Source organism: Phalacrocorax carbo, chromosome 4 (assembly GCF_963921805.1).
Source record: "Phalacrocorax carbo chromosome 4, bPhaCar2.1, whole genome shotgun sequence".
Classification (NCBI taxonomy): Eukaryota; Metazoa; Chordata; class Aves; order Suliformes; family Phalacrocoracidae; genus Phalacrocorax; species Phalacrocorax carbo.
In genome coordinates, this window is record NC_087516.1 from 55404363 (window position 1) to 55410913 (window position 6551).

Sequence of the window (6551 nt, forward strand, 5' to 3'; positions counted from 1 at the left end):
GGACGAGGGGGGGGGCTGCGGGGACGCCCACCCCCTGCCCTCCCCTCCCCTCCCTCCCCTCTGCCGGCCGGCGCGCCGGCTCCCGGCCCGGGCGGGCATCACCGCCGGGGGGCGGAGGGGTCGGGCCGGGCCCGGCTCCCCCGCAACGCTGCTCTCCGCAGCCAGCCGCCGGAGCCCCGCTTGGTCATCGGGATAGGCGGCTGGTCGCCCTGCGGGGGATCCCGGCACGGGTTCGGATCGTTCCGGGGTTTTTCCGAAATGGGCGTCGCTTGGCCGGTCCCAGGCACGGACTATAGATAGAGCCGGCGTCACGTAGCGCCGGTTGAACAAAACCCTATTTTAAACGCCTGCCTTTGCCGGAATAAAGGCGCCCGGACGCCCCCTGGAAGGGGAGAGCCACCCCGCCTGCAGGGATGATGATGCTGCCCGGCTCCTCGGCCGGCGGCACCGGGAGAAAGAGGCAGCTCCCAGGGCTCCGGCTGGGCGCGCAGCCTTGCCTACACCGAATGCACCCTCGTCCCGCAAGCGGCAGTGGCTAAACAGCTTTTTTCTTCCTTAAACTATGCCCCGAACCCCGTGTCCTCGCTTGCAGGTGGTGCCTTGCAGAGGGGCACCCCATGGATGCTGGCCTGGCCCTGCAGCTTTGCCGTGGCCCAGGGGAGCTGCCGGCCAGGGGACCCGAGCTACCTTTTTCCATGAAACGCCATTTTAGACATAACCAGCACCTAAGACCTATTAAGAGGCATTTCTGTGGCATGCCTGGCCGAGGACTTTACTGAGTGGTCCCAGAGATGACACACCAAAAATTGCTCTAGGGCCATGGAAGGAAAAGGTGAGCTGTTGAACACTGAGGAGGAGAAATGGAGGAAAGCAAGCAATGTTCAGGAGCAGCCCTTAGGTGTATACTGCAGAAAACAGCCTAAATTTACAGCTTAAAAACCCAAATAAGCCCCTGTGCACTTGGACGAGCAAGCTGGCGTGGTAACATTGGATGTTCTGTAGGGGAGCGTTGTGGAAAACCCCGAAGCAGGTAGCTGGATCCTGTGCCCCTCCCTACAGCTGTGTGCGCTGGCATGGGGGGCGTGGTGTGTGGCTCTCCCAGGGATGCCACAGGGATGCAGGGACCAAGAGAAGCAGAGGCTGTCCCAGACCTCTCTCCAGCACCATCCATGTTAAAACAAGGGTCTCCCAGTGCTCCCAGCTCCGAGGTGGCCCCAGCTCATCACCCCACCCCATAGCTCTGCTGCCACCTGCCCCAGGAGGTCGCAGGGTTCCCACTGCCTCTGGGAAAAGTGGCCTCCCTCCCTTACTGAGCCCAAGCAGTGCCTTGTCAGGCTCCCTGCAGGAATGGCAGGCTTCATACCCCATTTCAGCTAAGAGTTTCTTTTCTCCCTGGGGGAGAACAAGTGAGGCAGCTCACCTTAGTACCCTATATAGATATGCAGTAGTTTCTTTGGCTGCAGAGTGACAGCGTGAAAACTGTTTCTAAAGTACGAGGTGATATTTTAACAGAAAGACACATCCTCTAAAACCTGGAGAGTCTGGAGCAAGTCAGGTCACACAGAGTGAGGCTCTCCCCATGCAGCAAGGATAACTGGTTTCCATCCCTGCTGAGGCTGTCCTACCTCCAGCGTGTTTTTAATGAGAGGCTGGGCACCAGCTCGCAGGAGTGCTAGGTCTACCCAGCCTTAATCTTTCCTTAGCCCAGGTTCAGGTATGCTTCAACTCCTCTTGTACACGTGATGGTGCAGTCCTCCACAGAGCTGTGATATGTGGCATCAGCATTCCCTAAACACAGCTTCACGAGGTTTTGTGTTCTCCCCCTCCCATTTTAGACTTGCCCCACTGTCTCAAGCATCCATAACAAAATCATGACATTGTTGGAGAAAGACAATATGTTTAGCACTTTATTAAAGAGAGATCTTCATTTAAGCTGGCAGTGGGACAAGACTAGATCTCAGATACCGTCCTTTCCAAACGCTTGGGATGCAGAGGGATATTAGGTTTTAAACCCTGACCATTCATTGTACTTGGGTAGAGCGCTGGCAGCCGTAGTATCCCTGCCTCCTGCTCTGCCTCTCTTCTACCAGATGCCTCCTCTCAGACAAGGTCTTCACTATCTCAGTGCCCCCACCCTCTGATCCCCGCAAATCCAGGGTCTTGGGTGTCAGTCTCACATATCTTACTCTCCTCTGTAGTATTTGGTTTTCCTGGTTAAGAATACACAATAAATCAGAACTTTGCTCCCGAAACCTGCACAATTAAAAGTGGTGTTGGTTTTTTTAAGTTGTAACAGTTGTTCATATACTCCTGCCAAGATCCCCAGACAAGATCCCCACCAAAACGGGCATCGAAACATGACTCTTTATTTATCTATTTCCACAGTCTAGTTTCCAGCTATGGTCCAGAGATGCCTTTTCTGCTATTTTCCTTCAGTGGTATCTTGAACTGAATCTACTCAATCTTAGGTAACCAGGCGATGGCTCTCGCAACTGAGGCTGAGACCGTAATGGAGCACTCATACATGTATGTTTATAACATATCTATATCTCCACCCCAGGGAATTTATGCCCCTGATGACAAAAATACTTACATAAAATCCACACCTGTTCTTCCTCACTTTCAGTTATGGCTAGCCCCAGAGGCCTGCATGCCTTAGGCAGTCAGATCAGTGTATTTCCCATGGCACTAAGAGGCTGCTATGGTGTACAGAGCCACCCAAATCCTAATGCCCTTTGAAAAAAGTGAAGCCGTAACATCTAGCTTAAGTGTTCTAATCACTGTACATGTCTTGGGGGTGGGGGGGAGGGAACCGAGAAGGATTCCCTCCTCCTATTGTATCAGAAATATCTGTTCTGATGCAGTGCCAGCCCCTCAGAGATGTTTTGCTGTGAGTCTGGCCCTGAGCAAAGTGTAAAATTCCACAGGGGTTTAGGCTTAATTCCTTCTCCTCAGCCTTTCCTCTTAGCTACCTTAGTGTTGGCTTTTGTAGAGCCTGTTTCGGAGGTGCCTAATAACTCCCATGCATCGTATCCAAAGCTTGGACACATGGCTTGAACCCAGGGACTGACTCCCCAGGACTGCTCCCCTGTGGGGCTGCTTTACAAAGGATCAAAGTTCTTCAACAGCTTTGCAAAGGTGTGGATGTTTGGGTTTTTCCCAAGTTTTCCTATATCTATTACTGTTGCCAGACGAACCCTACAGCAAGCAAAAGTAAAGCGATAGACCTGTTTGCTCCCAGTCAAAAGTACGTAGGAAAACTGTGGCTCCATCATGCCTTCTTGCAAATAGCAATTTCTTGCTCTATGTTGGCAAGACATCTCCGCTGGTTAATAATCAGATCAATGTGATTTTACTTAATAAAGTTGGATATCAGTAACTAATGCATGTCATGATCCTACCATTACTCAACAGAGGTGTTCAACAACGATTACTTTTGTGTTTTGATCCTTTAAAACTCTTACTTCCAAAAGCTACCAATGTCTAAGATTTCTGCATCCAAATCTGTCGCAAAGTGTTACTGGAACTGTCCTGACAGCCACACAAAATTTGTACGTTTAATGCCTATTGCGATGTAATAGGTACTCTACTTCTAAACTCTTAATGTTCAAAATAACACCACACACTTCTTTAGCCACCTTCTGCCCTTTGCTAATATAAGGTTAGATCAGGCAGGTAAAGGTGATGGGAAAAATTCAGATGGGCTGAATTATCTGTGCACCTTAAAACACATCACTCATGGAAGTGGCATGGAAGTGGGATTTAAAAGCGTTTTGAGAAGAGGCACTTAAAAGCAGAATAAAGACATTAAGGATGAGGTTAGGGAGACTGTAACTATACTCTGCATAGGAGACCATGCAGAAGGCAGCATAGGCGTTTTTTCCTTTAACTGATACATGGACAGAAAAGTGAACAACTGGTGGAGGAATAGCAGGAGGGGAAGGATTTAGCTGAGCTTTCTCTGACTGGGGAAAGGGAAAATATTGCTAATTAACATTAAGAAACATTAGCACCGTGTTACACATTTTAGTTCTTACAGTGTTGAGTCATAGTTTTTAAAAACTGACAGGCATAAAAATCACAAAGTTGTTAATAAAACAGGCCGATACAGAAGGAAAATCAAAATATTATTTGCACAGAGAAGACAGTTGCAGTTCCAGTAACTAAATCAGCCTGCAGCAGAGGTCAAGCTTCTCTCATGGAAAGAAACAATGGCTTTTGCAGAAAATAAGGGAACAGCAGGAGGATTCTGCTGCATTCTGTACACACAGCAAAAGATTTTGTTTCACTATAGGTTCAGAGAGAGATGAAGAATCATACAGTCATAGGAAGAAGCATTAATTTTGGCTGATTAGTCTCTTGAATACGATTTGAATGCTTCTGGATTCAATTTTTCTCTCAGTAGTCTTTTTATAACATTGCATGTTGTCAAAGTGAGCTTTGTGGTAGACATCGTCTTTGAAATCAAAGCAAATAAATACTTGGCTAGAGTTTAGATGTGTGTGTTAAGGAGAAAGGAAAATTGAAAACAGCACCCTGATTTGCCCTCAGGAGTAGTACTCGAGAAGGAGGGAGCAAAACCCACTTTGGGAAAGGAGAAGGGGACTTGTGGTTTAGCAATAAACAGTGAAGCCCAGCACACATTATAAATCTCCAAGTGCTACCAGATATATTGAAAGGAAGTACAACACCCACACATGCGCTTCGGTATGGAAACTTTCTAGCAAACCCAAGTAGAAATAAAATGAGATTTTTGTAGCTTGCACTAAAATGGCGTCTCTTCAGGGATTTAGCAAGGGCCTGGCTGACAAAGTACCGAGGCCTAAGTAAAAACCAACACCTGAATGGGTCAGTCCCTTCTCCAACAGAGAAGACTACGCCAGCAGAGGGGATCTTTCCTTTTCCATCCTAAGCCTGTTGAAGAGATTGAGGGGCTTTTCTAAACACTCAGCCTGTAAATGTAAACCGTATGTGGGCTTCTTCCTGGCAGACCTCCCCCTTTTAGTGAAAGTCAGACCTTTCAAAGGAAAGAAACTCTGGAGCTAGGTGGATTTCAATACCCTAACCTGGGTGCTTGGGTTTGCAGGATTCAAAGGCCTTGGTGTGGCCCTTCGAACAGGAGGCCACTTTTCCCTCCAGGAGGAGACAGGGTAGTGTTCTGGCCATTGCATTACGCTCCACAGTGCGCTCCCATTTAACTGAGCCCCTGCGAGAATCAGTGGCTGAAGTGCTTGTTAAACACCAAAAACTCCCCCTGCGGCTCTCTCTGGCCCTCACTATAAGCAGCTCCTACTGGATGCCTTACAAGGTCTGCAGAAGATGCATATATTTTTAAAACAGATCCTCCCCCTTGCTACCCATCCTTCTCTTCCAGACCCCAAAATCTCATGCCAAAGCAAACAGGCGGGAATGTAATCCCAGAACGAGCTTAGATTTCTTCGGTACTTTTCAGTCATGCTGCAAATACAGTCTAAATATGAGTTCATGTATTTATATGGGGAGTCTGCTACTCAGATGAAATAAATTCAATACTTACTGAATTTTGCATATGTCAGGTTAAACAGTGTCTACAATGTCACTGATACAAGAGAATATTCTGGTGGCTATTACACGTAGACAGCAACAGCACACGCAAACTGCGGGAACGTGTTGAATAAGACTATTTATAAACTCTTTATTGCCTTCATGAACATCCTGACAGGTGCCTGCCCAGCCTGTCCTGACAAATTTCTGCTTGCAGAGACTTCACAGCTTCCCCAGGCCATCTCCCCTGGTACCTGATTATCCATATACCATCAGAAAGATGGTCCTCAGGTCTATCTGACTCCTTGCTGTAAAGCCGGTATTTCTGCCGCGGATAGAAGAGACAGAGGATTCCCGCTCTCTCTGCTGCAGCTTTTTGCATATCTAAGGGTGACAACCAGTGTGTTTCCTTCACTCTCCATCTTCTCTCTAGGCCTAAGAGCCCTAATTCACTTAACCTTTCCCCAAGGGACATACCTGCTGGATCTCCCGACCCTGCTTTTCAGACTTTCTTCAGCACATCTGTATGTGCAGTGCAAAGAAGTGGCCATAAGGTGCAAGGTGGAGCCTCACCCCTGGTGACAAGAGGGGAGGGATGACTTTGTGTCCTGCTCATGCACCCCGAGTAACATCTGCCGTTTTCATGTTGGCATGACTGTGTCCTTCAGCTCAGACCCTACTGTGAGCACGTTTTCCATTCATCCTCTGGTTACTAATGAAACACAACCGGTTTGACCCCTGTAAGTTCACTACTAATACAAATGATGCAGTATTTGTAACCAACCTTCAAGCACAATCTAAGCAGTTATTTCTCACCTCATAACTTCACCTGCAGAGTGCTTCCCTAGCTGGCTATCATGCAACACCAAAGCCAAATGCCATTTCTGCTCTGTCTGCAAAGTCCATTGCCCTATTTGAGAAGGAAGTTAGAGGGACTCATCAAGAACAAACCCTATCAAACTCACGTTGGCTGTTATTCATCTGTTAGTTATCTTTTAAGGGCCTACAGATTGAACGTTTATGCCAGT